The following is a 17,861-nucleotide window of genomic DNA, read 5'->3' on the forward strand; positions in this document are numbered from 1 at the left end:
TATTCGGTGAATACTTACCAAGCACCTGAGCTGAGTGGGGTCTCAGAGGTAAAGCAGTGCCCAAGACTGAGGCAGGCCATGCTGCCACTGAGCTTAGTGCCAAGTCCTGACATCTAGAACGTCTAGATGCTTTTTTTGTGACCACGGCCTCTAAAAGAGAAGAGAAATTCCCTCTGTTCTCTCCTTGTTGCCTGTAGGTGACTGATGGATGTGTGGGATGTGGCCTGTATCTCTTCCTGGTCACTTCGGTAAGAAGTCCTGGAAGACAGTATGTGCAGAACAGATCAGATTCTTTCCTATCGTGGAGATGGGGTTGTAGTGAGGGCAGCTGGACAGCAAACGAACGTACTGTGTCAGTCAGTCCCATGGTATTTGAGAAGGTGTAAGTGCCGTGGGAAATGAAGCAGGGTAAGGGCATGGGGCAGGCAGTATAAAGGTGGGCACGGGCCTGGTGTGGGCAGAGGACAGCAGGGAGGTCAGTGTGCAGTGTGTGGAAGGCCACGAAACAGGAGCCAGGCCGTGGCGAGACAGAGGGTGTAGGTGCGAGGGGAGCCACCTGTACAGGGCCTTGCGGACCATGCTGAGTATGTAGTTTGCACTGCTTCTGGCAGAATTGGGGAGCTGTCGGTGAGTTTTAGCGCAGTGAAATGGTGTGACGGGCGTCACGCAGGGAACTGGTTGGGAACAGAGTATAGGGCCTGTAGCAGGCAGTGGTGGCACATGAGGCCTGTAGCCGCGGCCTGGTGGCACATGGCAACAGCTGGGCTGGTGGTGGCAGCAGACGTAGGGGCATGTGCACGGTCCAGATTGGGGTCCAAGCAAATCGTAGTCTCTTTCTTGTAAGTTTTAATGAGTTTACCTGTGAGGGAGGACTTCCCAGAGTTGCTTTTAACTATACTGATATGATAAAGAGTTTTTTAAAGAAACTAGAACCTTTTAAGGAATGATGGCCTTTATGTTAGTGCGTGAGTTTCTTATTCGGAGCGCATAAAGGGACTGCTCACCTTTTTCACTTAGGCCACCATTAATGTAGGCCTTTCCCGTTCTTTTCAAGACCTCACCGGCTCGAGAATCTAAGAGCCTCATTGGTCTTTCCTGTTTATCGAGAAGCAAACAGGAGTGGTGCCGTCCCAGAGTGACGTGTCCTCGTGTAATTTCTCAGCCCTTTGGCCGTAGGCCCGCGCCCCACTGCCTGAACCACACTCTCCTCTTCGCTGCACGCGGGGAACGAGCTGCTGTGTGTCGGGAGTGACGTGCGGCGGTTTTCTCTGTGACAGCGCCCAGCGCCCTAGCTTCTCCTCGGTGTGGCGGAGCCCCGTCCTCTCCTGCCCGCCCGCTCTTCTCAGTGGCCCGAGTGCTTCTCGGCTCTTCCGGGCTGCTGCTTCCGGCGGGGCTCTGCTTGGTGGCCTGGAGGGGTCTTGGCCTCTTTCGTCTTGTCATCTTTTGTATCCTCAGAACTCTGCACATTAGGAGGTGATATTTGGATATTGAGATAAATATAAATTAGCTCGAGGGGTGGGAGAGAAAGCTGCCGCCCACTGGTTACTTTGCAGTCAGAGAGTTGGCTTCTCCTCTCTGTCACCTAAAGAGCTCCCACGTCTGTCCTCTCGTCACCTCCTCTACTGCTGTGGAGGCTCCAGCCGCCGTGCCACTTGCTTGCACCAAGCCCTCTCTCTCCCGTGCAGGTGGTGCCGTGGCATTCATTCAGTCTGGCTCAGAAACCTTTTCTGGGTGTGTGCGTACAGGAAGACCTCTGGCTTCTTGGATGACAGGTGGGCTCTGCGAAGCCGTGTCTCTTCCTAGCTAAACGACTCCATCTTTAACTCCTCTTTCAAAGATGTGACAGCACTGGGGCGCCTTCGGCTCAGGGCGTGATCCTGGCGTTACGGTATCGAGCCCCACATCAGGCTCCTCTGCTATGAGCCTGCTTCTTCCTCTCCCACTCCCCCTGCTTGTGTTCCCCCTCTCGCTGGCTGTCTCTATCTCTGTCAGATAAATAAATAAAATCTTAAAAAAAAAAAAAAAAGATGTGACAGCACCGATGTTCCTCAGAAGACGTGAAAATTGGGTGTGTAAAATATCGTTGGCAACTAGTAAAGGTAGCTTCTGTTTTTTAAAGTCTTGAGTCGTAAGTTCCAAGAGAGACTCCGAGTTTGCCTTTGTGGTTGGCATGTCTGTTACTTGATGGTTCAGATTAAACCCGAAGCCATTCTCAGGGGCCTGGGTCAGATACCAGACTTGCTCCTGTGGCGTGCTTGGATTCCTCCTATGATGAGAGTAGGCCTTTGTGTCCCGAGTGTCCTCAGTAATGGTGATCTTTCTGCTTGTTTCTTCTGTTTCTTTCCTAGCTTGCTTGCCTGTGTTTTTCTGGAGCCCCTTTTCTTCCCAGTGTTGCCTGGGGTCAGAGTTCCTTCTGGTGAATGATATGTTTTCACTGGGGGCATCTAAGAGGTTATTTGAGCTCTGACTGCTATTAGGAGGCTGAATGTAACGCCTGGAGACAAAGCCATCATCGAGAGTAGTATGTCAGAAATGAAACTAGCTGTCCTGGGGCATCACTGGACACAGATAGGCCTCTTGTTCCCCTAGCCTTTTTCAGCTCTTGTTTTCACAAGTTAGTGAATTCATAAAACCCTGGTTGTGGTCACAGTTAAGCAGAGGACTCGATTTTTTCTTCGTTAATGGGATTTGCTACGGACAGAATTACCCGCGTAGTAGGAGAGCTGAACTGTCTGTCTTGAATGTGTATCACGTGTGCTCAGACAACAGAGGCTGTAGGAGCCCAGTTTCTTACTGTCTTACTGCCAGAGTGGAGTGTGTTTAAATAGCTACATTTTAGAGATGACCCAGACTATCTCTGTTTGAATGGAAAAAGTGTAAGTAGCTTTACATTTTTTTGAAAAAAACTTACTCGTACAGATTGTTAGAGTGTTTTTCTGTCTTCCTTCTTCAGTATGAGTTTCGTACTCACTCATGTTTTGAAATTAAGAAATTGGGCATCTTGTATTCCTCAATATTCCCTAAGCTAGTTTTAAAAGAATCTCGCAACTTCAAATTCTTGTTCCTGTGTGTTTTCTAAATACTTTTATAAATTTGCAGACTTAAAACTATCGATCTGAAAAAACCTTTACCTTGGAAATATCTGGGTTCCTATAGACATAGTTTCTACAGATTTGTTTTTAATGTTGATCAAGATGTTTTCCCCTGCATTATTCATTTTTCATCAAGACAATTACCTTAAGTCTTAAGGTCAGAATTAGGCTGGAAAAAGGCCAAAGGCATGAGTTTGAAAACAAAAATAGTCGGAGGAGCCATCTACAGACATGATCTGGGTCAGACTTGATTTGCAGCTTACTCAATTTTAGAATCGCCTGTTGGTTTTGTGAGCAGAGGTCTGCCAGATGAATTGAGCAGAAGGGTGGGATTAGCATATTAATCGGGTGCTGGCTACTGGCCTTCTTTTTCTCCTCCCTCTTTCCCCTCCCTCCCTCTCTCCTTCCCTGAATGAATCTAGGAACACAGGCCCCTGGGGTCACATTACTGGCTGGTTTCCTTCTGCTCTGGAGCTTAATCTAGCCAGGATGGTCTGTGTTTCAGATCGCAGAAGCAGAAGATTCTGTAACTGAGAGGCATTCTTCAGGCTGCCGGAAAATATTACAGAAGGAGCACCTCCCAAATTTTGCTTCAAGCTCTGAGAAAAGGAGCACACAGGGGAAGCTTAGTGTGGCTGTGGATGGAAGCGAACGCTGTGGGAGCGATGAAAGGGGACTTGGTGCGCGGACGCCTGGTCTGATCTTGAGGCCTGAGTTTATGTTGCTGGAACTGGCGGGCCAAGAGGCCCTGAGACCAGCAGGTGCCGTCTGTATGGGGAAGAGCGGCTGTAGTCCCATTTCCGATGTGTTGGGCTAAAGGTATAGGTAACTTAAAAATCTGTTTGGTTTAAATTTTATTCAGATTCATGCTTTTGCATTAAAAAGGTGGATAAGAGTTTTTCAGACCTTATTTCAAATAGATTTACAACGAAATTTAAGGAAAAATGGAAATTGATGTACTACAGGTTTGCAGCTCTTGGCATAAAACCAACTAGATAGCTTTTAGAAGTAAATAAAAATATTTTTATCAAAGTGCATTTTAAGTAAGTTATCTTTTCTATTCTGTGTCTCTTATAGTTTTATGTTTTATTTCGTGTGTTTTAATTAAGGCACCCATATCCGTTCTGTGATGTGGAAGTCGAGGCTAATTTTAACTTCAATAGGATTGGAGGGAAAAAGTGATGTGGTTTTTCTTTTTTCAAAAGTTGGTTCTCTTTACTCACTGTAAAGATTGTGTATTTAATTTGAAATTCCATATTATCGTAAGGTGGTCTTATCACTAAGGGTCAGTAATACTTGGATAAACATTTTCCAGTTTAATGTTTTTAGGGTTTTTATTTTTATAAAAATATAAAATACAGCATTTTCATTGTAACATTCAAGACAGTATTTGGGAAGCATGTTTAGAAGTTAAAAATGCCGTGTAATCCATGTATGAATAAGACCAAATAATTTATCTGCTTCTCTTAAAGTATTAGTGAATATTATTCCCGGGGGATGAAGTCCGTAATAAAGAATTTAATACGGATACTGGTATTTTAAAGAGTATATTCAAGTATCACGTTAACCTACTCAGGAAAGACTTTTACAAGGAAGAAACCTGCGCTGGGTGAAGACCTGAAGTATTATAGTAGACCTTCAGGCTGATTTGGTTCAGTGTTTAGCTTGGAACTTTCAGAGCCGCCAGGATGTGGGGGTGCTCGCGCCCACCAGACCACGGTTTAGATCGCTGTCAGATCGCGTCTCATTTACCAAGTTGTCGGCATCATCTAGTAATTCTTGTCTAGGCTTTTTAACATTTCCCCTTCCTTCCTTTCTTTCTCTTCCCTTCCTTTCCTTCCCTTCCTTTCCTTCTTTTCCTTCCTTTCTTTGCTTTCTTTCTTGCTTTTTAGGTAATCTCTACACCCATCGTGGGGCTTGAACTCACTAACCCCAAGATCAGGAGAGTCGCCGACTGAGCCAGCGCCACTTTTAAACATTTCTAAAACATGTGACGCCAGACCTCAGATGTCAGACCAAAGAAAACGCCTGTCACTTTATTACCTAATTAGGTATTTAGAGTAAAGATTTTGCTGAGTTAAATTCAAATTGTTGAATTTTAAAGGGCTTTGGGTATGGAAACTTCTGAAAACTGTAATTTCTCACCTGAGGACTGCACAGTATAATTGAGCATGACCAGTAACGAGTGCTCAGAGGCAGAGAGCTCTTTACTATTCTTGTTGAAGATTTTGGTCTCTCCCAGACTTGTTGGGACCCGTATGCACAATGCTGCCTCCGTGGTGTGACAGTCCTCTGTTAGCCCTGATCCTTAGCAATAAGGCTCTGATTTCACTAAGTCTAGGCTAGATTCATGTCTATGAATCCAGTAGCAATGGATATTAAATAGTTGGCTACTGGGTTTTTAAGAAATTCAAGGTGACTTTAGAAATATGAGCTTCAGAAGGAAAGAGAGACTGAGGTGCTTTTGCTCATCCCAAAGCAATTGATAGAAGCAGCTTATTTCCCAGTATGTTTACTGACTGGCAGAGCTCGTGAGGAGAGGCGTTTTTCACTGAGACGTCATTTCGATAGCGGTCAGGGTTGGGTAGGAGAGCAGAACCACGTGTATGAAAGAGGGGAAGAGGTAGGGACAGCATCAGGCTTAGATCATTGCATTTGCAGGCTGGAGCAGGCCGTCACCTCTGACGCATGGTCTTGTTTCTGGATTGTGCAAGAGGAGTTTTCTGACAACACTAAGGAGGTTGTCACCCTGTCCCCTTCTCAGGGCTGAGTACACCATCTCCCCAGGGGCACGCAGTGCTTATTGCTGTATTGGGATCAAGTGCCATTTAAAAAGTCCAGTCTCATTAAGTGTATGAGTTTCATGAGTCATTGAGTTTTATGGCTTCACAGGTAGGTGAAGCTGGTTACTCCCACCTAGTGAGATGGCCTTTGTCAGGAGCTAGGGAATTACAAAACAACTAACGTGTATATAATGCCGAAAGCACTCTTGACAAGCTGATTTTATCCCCACGGGAGTCCTACGCTGTAGGAACCATTGGTGGCCCTATTTCTGAGATTGAAATTGAGGCAGAGAGTGCTTAAAAAAAACTTGTCCAAGGCCCTATAGCTTCTAGACTTTAGCCAGGCAGTCTGCTCTGGACGTTTTTGCCCCCAACCTTTGCTATTGCCTTTCAGCTAAATAGGGAGAAATAATTGTCAACAAGAGGTTTTAGCTGGACAAAGGAGAGGGAGAGGGTAGCTTTTGGTGTGGTTTATAGATTATTTTCTGGATAAAATGTAAAAATAATAGGAACGGTTTATTGGCTCTTGCTTGGTGGTAAAGGAGAATGAGAAATTAAAGATTTCTTTAAAAATTCAGGAGTGGGGGAGCCTGGGTGACTAACTCTACTAAGCGTCTGCCTTGGATTCAGGTCATGATCTCAGGGTCCTGGGATCCAGCCCTGCATCAGGCTCCCTGCTCAGTGGGGAGCCTGGTACTCTCTCTCCCTCCTCCTCTCCCCCAGCTTGTGTTCTTTCTCTCTCTCAAGTAAATTAAAAAAAAAAAAAAAAAAAATTCAGGAATGACCCCAGCTCTGTAAAGGTATCTGCTGGTTGTTTCTGTGTGGTTAGTTTGAATGTACTTCTCTGGGGTTCGTGATGATAGTAAGGCAGTGTGCTGGTGTGTCTGTGCCCAATGCTGAAAGTCACCACCCCAGAGGCAGTTTGAGGCCTGAGCTCTGTTGTTCAGCACCTGTCCCCCGTCTCTACTGCTCACCACGAGTGCTATTTGAGGGAACTGCAGTGAGCTCCTTCCCGGGGAAATTGGCAGTTTGACGTTCAGTGCCACTCACTCCCATCATTTCTCACCTGACTACTTAGCTTCCCACTCTTTTGCATTCCCAGGGTGATGCTTAGTTTTTTCTGGTTTTGATTTATTCGCCCTTGTCTCTGAGGCCTTTGTGTGGTTCAGATTTGAGTTGGGAGGCCAGATAGGAGTTCTGCCCACATCTCTGACTGACTGTGTTACCTTGGGCAGGTCACGGGAGATCTAGAACCCGTGGTTTCTTTATCTTCATTGCACCTGCGCCATGTACCTCACAGGGTTATGGGTGAGGGCCAAAAAAAAAAAAAAGAAATTCCTGAAAGTGTCTTTTGAAGTATAAATGTATAGCATTATTAATGTTCCCAACCTCCCCAAGTTTCTTTGTCTACTCCCTGCTTTGATGCCATGCATAAGCTTTGGTCATGGTACCTTTTGCATTACTTGTTTACCTCTGTACCCTCAAAGGCCCTGTGTCTTACTGTCTTTGAATTTCCTAGCACTTGGCTCAAGGCACGTTGGAATGGGTACTGGCTCAGTAATGTTCAAATGAATGAGTAAAGAATGTCTGTCTAAGGGATGTTTCTGGTCATAGTTGTTTTTGTCGTTGTTCATCGTTTTTTCTGAATGAAGACTTCCTCCTTGTCTCTATGCTTCTTGAAGTTAGCCTTGTTAAAAATCTGCCCTTTCTTACTTTCTTGTGTTCCCTTTTGCAGGATGTTAAATTCCAGTATCTGTGGCCTCCTTCTTCAAGGGCTAGGCTTACTTTTAAATATTCATCTGATGAGTCTTGCTTTTAAACAATCAGATAAACAATCAGATAAATCAGTTCTTCCAGCTATTGACTTAGAGATAGAAAATATTTAATATTTATTGTTTGTGTATTCATTTAACAAATACGCCTTGAGTACCTTTTGGGTACCAAGCTCTGTTCCTGGGGCTAGGAACAGAGCAGTGAACAAATTGGATGAGATTCCTGGCCTTATGCAGCCTCCGGTCTAGTGGCGTGTCAGTCAGTGAAGAAGGAAATGAATACCTAAGAGAATTTCAACGAATCTTAAGAGCTGTAGGAGGGAATCACGTGAAGAGGGCTTCTAGACCAGTGAGCAGTCGTCATATTTATAAATAAAACTGAATATGTTACCGATGTCGTGCTCTTAGTTTCCCTTTGTATCAGGTTACCTGAAAGGTATCTAATGGTGTTGATGGTGAGTACTTGAAGCTCTAGCCCATCCATGCCTCATCCACAAGAAAGATACAGAATGGCTGAGGAGAAAGGTGGCTATTCCCTGGACTTTTGGTTTCATGAGAGCACCTCAGTCTGTATGAGTGCTCCTCAACCTTGACTAGAACCCTCTTTGTTCAGGTAGCTCTTTTTGAGTATCTCTGATGGACCAAGGGGGACCCAGGAAAGATAAGGGAGTCATCGATCACCCAGTAACTTCGCTGTGCCATCTTGCTGTGTGTCAGTGCACCCACATCCTCAGTGCCAGGGAAACTGCTTGCTTATGGCATTGTGTGTCCACATTCGTTCTCCACATTGTTTACAATGTGCTCTGGATTATAAAGAAACAGTACAAATAAAATATGCCCAAGCCAACACCAGAGTATTTCATTAAGTACATAAGGACTTCCTAAAAAAATTTACTTTTACATGAGTAATTAAAGAGGAATAGACTTCTTCTGACAAAAATTTTTAACAGAAACTGGTAATAGTGACTTCCCCCCACCAAGAAAGAAACTAGGAGGGTAGGGCACAGAATTTGGGATCACAAATTAGCAAATGGTACAAATATAGCAAATAACAGGAAAATCATTCTCTTCCTGGACTAAGGCCTGTTAGGCCACCTCCTAAGTAAATATGTCTTTAACCTGTTCACTTTCTACTTAGTCCAGGTCACCTGTGCTGTCACCTGCATGGCCAGCATGCCTCCCTCTCCTCTTGATCCCCTTGTCTACTGTCCACGCAGCAACTAGGGTGATCTTTTAAAACACAACCATGCCACCAGCAGCCTCACGTGCTTGAAATTCACACCTGGTGTCACCCTTTGCCTGTTTGCTAAGCTTCGGCCATACTGCCCTTCTTTAACTATCACTGTCCTGAGCACCCCACCCTCCTTCAAAGCTCAGGGCCTTTGCATATGCTGCCCCCTCCACCTAGGACGCTGTCTGCCTCACTGAAGCAGGCTTCTCCTTTAGATCTCAGCTGAAATGTTTCTTCCTTGGAGAGAACTTCCCTGATTCCTCAATCCAAGTCTATCTTTAATTAATTATTCTCTCTCGCAGAACTCTGTTGTTTTCCTTCATGGCATGTATTCCAATTTGGTGTATCTGTATTTATTATCTGTCTTCTGCATTAGATTGTGAGGGCTATGGGGGCAGACGTCTTTACTGTGTTGTTTACAGCTGAAATACCAGAGCCACTTATTAGCACGTAATCATTTAGTACATATTTGTTACATGAATTAATGAATGAACAAACTGCTTGGGAACTTGAGTTCAGGACTTTATATCTGCCTTACGCATACTGTAAACCTGCTATGGTTCCGTTCCTCACTCCATTGGTGAAGATTTTGCTGTATCTCTCCTTAAACATCGCAGTTGGAAAATGCTCCCATTATTCATGTGCTCCACAGATCTTACCAGCATGTTACTGATTTCTATGCCCAAGTAACTGATAAAAACACTGTACCTAACAAAGCCAAAAATGAAACATCAGGTCACAGACGGATGTCTCTCTAGGTTGAGAGCTGAATATCTCACTTCTGATCCTGGAGTTGATACTCCTTTGTGTCTTACTCTTCGCCAAATCAAGAGAACCTATGAAGTTTGTCACACAGCCACATTGTCCACTGTGCCACCACCACGCTCAGCTCTCGATGTTCTCTAAACCTAGAGCCCTCTCACACACCGCACCGTGGCCTTCTGTAGCACGGATTCTCGGGGAGCTCCACTCAAGCTGCTGGAAATCACTGCTGCTCCTGTTAAGTGTACATATCTCCTGTTATCCCTTTACTGCGCTAAGGTAGCTAGTAGTGAAAATGAGCAGGGGAAACTATAGGTTTCACTTTGTTAGGATTTTTATTTGCTCCTGTCTCATCTCTTTTAGATTCACTCTAATATCTTGCAAGTCGTATCATTCAAATAAATATTTACTGAGCATCTGCTGTGGACCATGCACTATTTGAATCCCCATAGATTTAGGGCGATCAACACAAACCCCCTCAGTCCTGTATAGCTACAGTATGATCAGGCGCACAGAGAATTAAAAAAAATCATATCTAAAAACTGATGGAACATTATCTGATTTCAGTATCCTATTTCTTAAGTTGCTTTAAAATACCAATCTCATTAGGGTGCCTGGGTGGCTCAGTTGGCTGGGTGTCTGGTTCAGGTCATGATCTTGAGGTCCTGGGATTGAGCCCCATGTCAGATTCCCTGCTCAGCAGGGAGCCTACTTCTCCCTCTCCCTTTGCTCTTTGCCCCTGCTCGCGCTCTCTCTCTCTCAAATAAATAAAAAATCTTAAAAAAAAAATCAATCTCATCAAAACTTACACATCAGACTGGTTTTGTTCATATAAAGCTTTCATCTCCTCCAAAACTTGCCTGAGTCCATCCTCCTAGAACATACAAAATGATATTGATACACGTCCATTAATTCCACCAAGTCTGTAGCAATGTCTGATCTACTCTATGTTTATCTTTGATTCATATATCTTATCAAAAAGCAGTACCTGTGGGAATGCCTAGAACAAGTGTTGGTGAGGATGAGGAGAAAGTGGAACCCTCATACATTGTAGGGAGGAATATAAAATGGTGCAGCCCTATGAGAAACAGTCTCATGGTTCCTCAAAACGTTTAACATAGAATTACCATATTATCCAGCAATCCCACTTGTAGGTATACTCAAAAGACTTGAAAACATATGTTCATTCAAAAACTGTGTATAAATGTTCAGAGCAGCATTCTTTATGGCAACCCCGAAGTAAAAACACCCAAACATCCATCAACTGATGAACTAATAAACCAAATATGGCATATCCGTTCAATGGAATATTATTGGGGCATAAAAAGGAATGTAGTCCTGCATGCGTCAACATGGATGACCTTTGGAAACATTATTCTAAGTGAAATAAGCCAGACACAAAAGGATAACTATTGTGTGATTCCACTTACCCGAAATATCTAAAATAGGCAAATTCGTGAAGACAGAAAGTAGATTAGATGTTACCAGGGGCGGGGGGAAGAGGGAAATGGGGAGCTATTGCTTAATGGTTACAGAGTTTCTGTTTCAGTTGATGAAAAAGTTTTGGACAGAGGAGTGATGGCCGCACAATGATGTGAATGTAATTGAGGGCACTGAAGTGCACACTTAAAATTGGCTAGACTGGCAGCTTTTATGTTATATTTTACCACAATAAAAAATAGAGGAAACAAGCAATAAAAGGAATGAATTACTGACAACGTAAGCAATCAACATACTGATGAAGGATATTCTCAAATACACTGTACTCAGCAAAAGAAGTCCGATACAAAGGAGTACATACTGTACGATCCCTACTGGCCCTTCCCAGAAAAAGTATGCAACTCCTGGCACCCTGAATCCAGACACCTCCCCGCAAAAAAAGACAACTATAATCTGTAGTCGCGGAGAGTACATCAGGGATTGCCTACGGCTACAGAGAGTAGGTAGCTACAAAAGGGGAAAAGGGAACCCTTGGGGTGACAGAATCCTTGACTGCGGCGCTAGTTATAAGGATGTATAAATTCATAAAAAACTAAAAAAATCTGCTAAATTTGTATTTTGTTGTATATAAATTATATCTCAATAAAATTAACCAAAAAAACCCACCACTCCTTTAGAAGCAATAAAGCATGACAAAAGTATGTAAATAACTTTAACGAAAACAGATCTTAAAAAATTACTACAAGGGTAGTAGTGATACCTAGTCCTGGGATCAAGTCCCCCATCGGGCTTCTTGCTCAGCGGGGTGTCAGTTTCCCCCTCTCCCCCTGCCCCTCCCCTGCTTCTGTGTATGCTCTCTCTCTCAAATAAATAAATAAAATCTTAAAAAAAGTCACTACAAAAAATGAACACTTTGGTTTGCAACAACAGAAGGACCAAAGGTGTTTCTCTACTATCCACCTTGGGGCAAATTTTTAAAAAAATTTCCTTTCGAAGGATAAAAATATTAAAATTCTGAAGTTCATAGATATTACACAGTAGGTCTGTCAGCAATCCAAAGATAAGTGACCCAACTACTTTTAGGGCCAACATACATGTAGCAAAAACATTTTGGCGCTATTGGTATAACTACAAAATCAAGAACTTAACCCTCTTCAAACATAAGAAAATACGTAATTCCCAATGAAAAACGTAAGCATGTCTTCTGTCTTCCCTTTCATCAAGTAGTTAAACAGAGATCATGGAAAAGTCTGATTTATTAGAATTCAGTTAAATATTCCTATTATCAGCAAATACTATTTTAAGGAATAGCTGAAACTCCTGTATGATTCATAGATCTGCAGGTATACAAAAGACATGTGTGAAATAATTTTTATAAAAATACACACATGGGGGCACCTGGGTGGCTCAGGCGGTGAAGTGTCTGCCTTCAGCTCAGGTCAATCCCGGAGTCCCAGGATTGAGTCCCACACTGGGCTCCCTGCTCAGTGGGGAGTCTGTTTCTCCCTCACCCTCTGCCCCTCCTCCCTACTTGTGTTTTCTTTCTCAAATGAATAAAATCCTAAAAATAAAAACACACACACACACACATATGCTGGGGCCCCTGGGTGTCTCAGTTGGTTAAGTGTCTGCCTTTGGCTCAGGTCATGATATTAGGGTCCTGGGATCAAGCCCCATGTTGGGCTCCCAATTCAGTGGGAGTCTGCTTCTCTCTCTCCCTCTCCCTCTGCCCCTACCCTCTGCTCGTGTTCTCTATCAAATGAATAAAATCTTTTAAAAAAATTAAAAAAAGAAAATACACACATGCTTTCAGATTTAGATTTATCTATAGTAAAAATTGTACTGTTTTGTGTTCCCACCTCAGGCTGGGAGCCCAAGATAATTTTTCTAAAACCTCACTTAAACTATTAGCAGTTCTGCATATAGAAAGTGGACAATTATTTCAGTTTGCTGAATACAGCACCTAACCTTGAGGGCGTGGAATGAACAAGGCAGAGTCCCTCCTCTAGACCCAGTGACTATCATCTTCCTGGGAACAGTGATTCTTGAAAGGTCCTGTGGGTCATGGGCCTATCAGCCCTCACATCAATCAGATAGATTGGCCTGTCCCCGCTTGGCTGTGTCAGAGACTGGCCAACCTCCTCAGGCCGAGTCTTCCAGGCCGCTGAGTCACCTGAGCAGACGGGTTTGTTAGTGGAAGGTGCCTGTGCGGCAAAAAGCTGCAAAAGGTGCTCTGCCAAACTAAAACCTAGAAAAAGGAGTGATTTTATAACTTTTAAGTTTGCCTCTGAACCCCCCAAAAGTGGTAACTTAAGATTTGAGTGAAACAGAGAGCTGCATGGACTGAAGGTCTGAAGAGCCAGTCGTAAGGCCGGGGCGGCCAGCTCCTGCTGGACGAGTCTGTGTCTCTTTGGGCTTGTCTCCTCATGTGTTACATAACCTCCAAAGTGCCTGGTTGTCTGAGTGCAGCATGGGGTCGTATTTTAGAGCCTGCGTGCCTTGGCATTCTGGCATCTCTGCTGCCCGTCCCACCACTGTCTCCTAACTTTTTAAATGAAGTAACTGTTCTGAAAGAACAACAGACAGGAAATCTAGGAAATCTGTGTTCAAGGTGAGGCTTTGCTCCAATATGCTGTAAGTTCAGACAAGTCCCTGAACTTGATCTATAATTTCTTTTGGCTCAGTCTCATTTGCAAAATGACCTAACTGTTCGACCAGGCACTCTCTAATGTTCAAAACAAAACTCACCTTTCCCCAAACACTCTTCCTCCTGATCTCTGATGCTGTATCTGAGAGAGAATCCCCTCAAGATCCTCTGTGATTCCTCCTTCATTCATTACCCATCCCATCTCCACCCCTGTTCTAACAGTTACAAGTCCTGTTTGCCTCATCTCTGAAACCCAGACACTGATTTCTGGGCCCAGCGACCAGACACAGTTTGGACCATACGCAGCTCTCACAGTAGGTCTGTCAAAGAGCGATCATAAGCACCCCTGCCACTGTTCTTTCTTATCTCCAATCTATTCCATGTAGTGCTGCCATCACCACCCTCAAAACGTAAAAAACTGTCCTGTCACTTCCCTGTCTAAAATCCTTTACCAACTTCCAAATGCCTTATACATGAATACACAACTCTCCTAGGCCTAGAACCCACCTTTGTAGCCTCTGCACACACATCAGTCCCCCCTTCCTATGTGACCATGAGTCTCTGCACGGCTGTATCCTTCAGCTGCATTGCCTATCTTCCTTCTCAGAGTGGGGACCTCATCCTTCCAGGCGTGGCCCCAACGCCCCCTCCTCTACCCCAGCTCCTACCAGCATTTCTCCTTATGCTCCTGTGTACACCTCTCTAGTGTCCTCACACTGCATTCTAATACTCACATTTCGTGCCCAGCAGAACATGCCCGGTATCCACGCAATGGCTGCCCTGTGTTAGGGAAAGTAGTCAAGGATGGAATTTAAAGTGCAAGTTTGAAACCAGACTGCCATGGTTTAAATCCTAGTTTCACTTCCCACTGGCTATGGCCAAGATACTTAATCTCCCCAAGCCTCTGGATACATGGCTGGAAGAAATGGTTTAAATCTCAAAGTGTTCTTATAAGAACAACGGGTAACATAGGCCACGTGCTTAGCACCCTTTTGAGGTAGTAAGAGAAAAATAAGAATAATGGTAATAAGTAGTAGTGAGTAAGGGACAGGCAGGGCTAGGTAGGGAGAGAGAGGTAGGGGGCTACGGGATCAAGCTCATACAAATCTCAAAAATTCAGAGATATAAGGAAACCAGAGCTAAGGGAACAAACCAGACCATCCTGTCCCAGGTGTGGGAGCTGGGGTCTTATTATGACAGCTACGTGTGACCAACAAAGAATTACAGGACGCTAAAAAGGAAGCAAGCCACTGACGATGTTATCACTAGTCCTTACTCAAGGGTGCTATCAATAGAGAAGTAAAAAAGATTTAAGTTCCCTGGTTAGCTTTCTATAAAAGACCAACCCTAAAAGCCCACAAGGGTAAACCTGTCAGGACCCCTCCCCCTCCCGAGAGCTTCTTCTGTTTCATCACTTACTGAACCTCTATCGGTTTACTCTCCTTTGTCTGAGAGATTCAGTCTTCGACTAGGTGAGACAAGAACCTCGCTGGTCTCCCACTTCAATAGCAGCGGCAGTGGTAGACAGAAAATTAATAGCAAAGACTGACGTCGCTGCTACTTGTATGTCAGGCATTGTCCAGAGAAGCTGACATATATATATACCACTCCTAGGGCCCTCGCGACAGGAAGAGTTGAGTACTATTATTATACTCTTTCCCATTTTTGCAGAAGAAACGGACAGCACAGAGAGTCTGAGTAACTGCCCCGAGGTCACAAGTAGGCTCCATGCCCAAAATGGGGCTTGAACTCAGGACCCTAAGATCAAGAGTTGCAGGTTCTGACCACTAAGCCAGTCAGGCACCCCAACCACTGAACAGACAACTTATCCAAGGTTACTCAGCTTCTAAAGTGGCAGACTTTGTATGTAAGCTTTCAACCCCACAGAAGCTCCTTTGATTTTAGAAGAGTCGTTTTAAAACATTTGGAAAATAGCTCTAATGGTGAAGTCTACAAAGGGGGGAAAATACCCAGATTCACACGAATTCACACAGCCATAATTTACCTATATGATTATGGAAATTTTCATAACCATATAGAATCAAAGGTGGAAATTACTGCTATAGAAACAGTTTGTTTTACTTGGTTACCTTTTAAAAAGCAACATTTCTAAAAAGAAAATATGACTGCATTCTAGCTAACCCCAGAAACTATGTTCCTCTTTTGCAAATAAAGATACAATAGCTGTGTAATCTGAATTGAGTGACATTTCCTTTTCAGCTCTACAGTCAGGGATAATTTAGCTAAGTTTTATTAAATACACAGATCTATAGTGGACTGTGCTACAGAACTGTATTCCAAAAATCACCAGTATCCACAACCTTCCTCATATACCTTTTTAATTTCAGAATCTCGGCCTGAGCTTCTTTTCCTTACCTGTACAATGGGGCCAACAGTACACACTTCTAAGGGGCTGTGGTGATTGATTACTCTTTAAGCAAATATTCATGAAGTGCTTACTCTATACTGCATATTGTTCTAGACACTGAAAATAAAGTGGTGAACAAAGTACTTGTTCTCAAGTCTACGTTCCAGCGTGGGATACAGATATACTGATGATAAATATATTAGTGAAAAGTGCTAAGGAGAATAAGCCAAGGCAGGTAAATAGAGTGATGATGAGAGGACCTGAGGGTTTTGTTGGTGTTCAGAGAAGGCACAGACCTGCAGTGTGGAGCGAGTAAGGCATGTGGAAACGGGGCCATAGGTTGGGTAGAGAATTACGGGCAGCAGGAATGTAAGTAAAAGGCCCCAAGGAGGGGAATGGGTGGCTCACACACGTGCCACCCACACCTCTCCTTGGGGTCCCCGCATCAGCAAGGAGGCAGTGACACTGGAGCAGAGTAAGGGAGGGAGACCCTGGTGGCTGATATCAGAGTGAGGGCTGGAGGCCATGTCAGGTAGGACCCTTGTAGGCCCTCTCACAAGTTTTCTGTTTTATTTTCAGTGAGATGGGAAACCATACAGGTATTTTGAGCAAACAAGTGACAGGATTGGAGCTATGTCTTTAAAAAGAACTTTCCGACGGCTGACTTAAGTAGACAAAAGTTGACAATGGTGGAGGCAGGAGACCACTTATGCTATTAAAATAATCCAGGTGAGAGAAGATGGCAGCTTGGGCCAGGGTGTGGATGGAGGCGGTGGTGAGAAGTGGTTGTGTCCTGGATAGATTTTGAAAGGAGTGCTAATACAGACATAAGAAGAGAGGATTCAAGGATGATCCCAGGGTTTTGACCTACGGAAATGTAAATACAAGGTTGCCCTTCCTGAGGTGAGGAAGGTTACACGTGGAGTTGGGGGAGGGAAAAGAGTTGGGAGCTCAGTTTTGAACATAGGAACTTTAGGTGCCTACAGGATATTAGAGTGGATGAGTAGACCATTAGATAGAGGAGCCTGGGGTTCAAGGAAAGGGTATGGACTAGAGATACAAATGTGGGTGTCACCAGTGTAGCATGGTATTTAAAGACCATACAGAAAGTCAATGTGGAATATCAGGAGCAAGAATTTCCTGTCCCCTTCTAGGTCCGTCAAGCTGTACTAAGAATCAAATTGATATGAGACAGATTAACAGGAGAAAATCAAATTTAGTTTCCTACATACAGGGAATCCACACTGACATGGAAATTCCAAAGATAGGCAAAATAAGGTGTGTGTGTATGTATCCATCCTGAACTAAAGAGAATCAGGTGGGGGTCTGGGACTTTGAAGGGAAAGAATGCAAGTCACAGGGCAAGAAGAGCGAATGTTTGGTAATTAGATGCTTGCCTTGCCATATAGATGGGTCACTTGGATAAGACTTATTTCTGGTAATAACCATTATTAAATTGGGGAAAGACCCCAATTTAGATTCTTCTATTAGTCAAGGAAGGGGCAAAAAGTTTCTTTCATAGGGAGGAAGTCCATAGGGTCTTGATTGCCTTTAGGTCAAAATAATCTTCAAGCCAAAGTGGCCCACCTTGGAGCAGCCTGGCCCTTGGCCCCTACAGGACCAAGAGTTGAGGACTGTACGGGTAAGGCCCAATGCCAGCCAGACTCAATAACCCTCACATTTCTCTCTTCTCAACAGCCCTCCCTTCCTTGCTTTTTTTTTTTTTTTTTTCAATTAAAGAGGATTTTGTGAGTGATAGGGTCAGT

At 43.9% G+C, this 17,861-nt stretch overlaps 1 protein-coding gene and 1 long non-coding RNA gene across 3 annotated transcripts in view; both read left to right on the forward strand.

Annotated features, from left to right (window-relative positions):
- LOC125281949 (ral guanine nucleotide dissociation stimulator-like) overlaps positions 1-17,861 on the forward strand; it is a 476,760-nt gene that overhangs the window by 407,288 nt on the left and 51,611 nt on the right. The gene's annotated exons all lie outside the window — the stretch shown is intronic.
- The window catches only part of LOC125281980 (uncharacterized), a 62,651-nt gene that overhangs the window by 33,002 nt on the left and 11,788 nt on the right, over positions 1-17,861 (forward strand). The gene's annotated exons all lie outside the window — the stretch shown is intronic.

The sequence above is a fragment of the Ursus arctos genome, unplaced genomic scaffold, assembly GCF_023065955.2.
Source record: "Ursus arctos isolate Adak ecotype North America unplaced genomic scaffold, UrsArc2.0 scaffold_16, whole genome shotgun sequence".
Taxonomy (NCBI): Eukaryota; Metazoa; Chordata; class Mammalia; order Carnivora; family Ursidae; genus Ursus; species Ursus arctos.